We start from the raw sequence: 1692 nt of genomic DNA, 5'->3' as shown, positions 1-1692 counted from the left end.
CCCGTCCACCATGTTGATGGCACATATGACTTCAAGTCAGAATGTCGGGCACCAACATCTTTACTGAGTTAGCGAGTAATAATAAAGTCACATGAGGGTGTTTTGAACTTCTGAAATAGACCTAACCACTATTTAACATACTCCTTATACCTGTAGTGTGCCATCTGTACTATACAGTGTTGGGATAAACAACTGCTGTATGTATTTTTGGGGTAACCATACATCTATGGATGTACATATTCATGACTACAGCTACTACATTTGATTCTTGGTCCCCTTTCTCTTATGTTACGTGCCTTGTTGTACTGTTTTTGTTTGTCAAATGTACAAAATAACTCAATAAATACATGTTAAAAAAAGAAAGAACTAGCCACTATTTAGGATTTCAGAAAATCGGATACTAAATCTGTACTAACCACTAGTGGAGTATGTATTCAGATCGTTCATTGAAGCCAAAGTGTGGTTAAAGGTCAAAGTTGTATTGTTGCCGTGGTGATTCCCTCACTCTCCTGATTGCTTCTAAGCTGGGTCACCTGCCCCCAGCTGCACACCTGCAACCCATCCACTAATCAGCGCTGCGTCATAGCAACCACTCACTGCTGGCAATTGTGCATTCAAATTTAGTTCTTTGTGTATTTTGTCTGATTTAAAATGGATTTATTTGATTAGGACAATGCACATTAATCAACATTTCTGTATATGTGCCAGTGTTAGCCAGTTGGCTAATTTTCAACTGTAATCCTAGTTACCTAGCATGCAAGTCTACCTGTCAGGGGTTAGATCTTCTTTTGTTATACGTATTAGCTACACAGACCCACAGTGTAATGTATTACAAGGATAACCAGAGCTTTTCACATCTTGACCCTTGCAGGCCACTGTACAGTTTAAGAGATTAGCTGAAGCCTTTTAACGAAAATGAACAGTGCTCGAATGATGTATTTGTCTTTAAGGGGGCACACCCTGCACATTACAGTTAAATAGCCTAGGCGTAAGTATGTGCACATGGTAGGCCCAGGCTATAACTTGACAAACACATACAACAAACAGAAATGGATTCCTTTTACTTAGTTTCAACATATTGATTGTGATAGTCCATTTTTCAATTTCTCAATACAAAGAGATAGACCAAACAAATTAGTCTGAGTGTCGTTCTCAATTTCACAATGAAATAAAACTCATCTTAGCCAGACCACCGTCAAACATAATGACTCAGACTTTGATAAGGCAGTTCCTGAATTAATCCCTAATGGACCAAATTCACCCCAAAACTCACTGATTCACGGCATCCTTTATTTACACTTACCCACCACCCCTCCCTTCTTTATGTGACACACAGTGGGCCACAGCAGAGCAATACGTCTGTGTTTTTCTGGGAGTTTAGCCTTTGGAGAAGACATCTGTGCACACATCTCCTTTTTAACACCTCTCAGCAGCTTGTGTCATCAGTAAAAATATAGCCTTTGTCTTGAATTATTTCCAGCCATATTTACCTTCATAAATTGCTCCTGGACCTAGCTATTGCTAACACCATATTTTCTGATTCTAAATCTGCAACTATTTGTATTTTTGTCTGTAAAACCGAAACTTGTCAGGGCCGATTATGAATTTAACACAACTGACAGTGATATTTATATTTAAGTATGTATCGGTGGTACCTCGAAAGCACATTAACCCTCGTGTTGTCTTCCCGTC

The sequence above is a fragment of the Etheostoma spectabile genome, chromosome 24 (assembly GCF_008692095.1).
Source record: "Etheostoma spectabile isolate EspeVRDwgs_2016 chromosome 24, UIUC_Espe_1.0, whole genome shotgun sequence".
Classification (NCBI taxonomy): Eukaryota; Metazoa; Chordata; class Actinopteri; order Perciformes; family Percidae; genus Etheostoma; species Etheostoma spectabile.
This window is presented reverse-complemented; position numbering follows the sequence as displayed.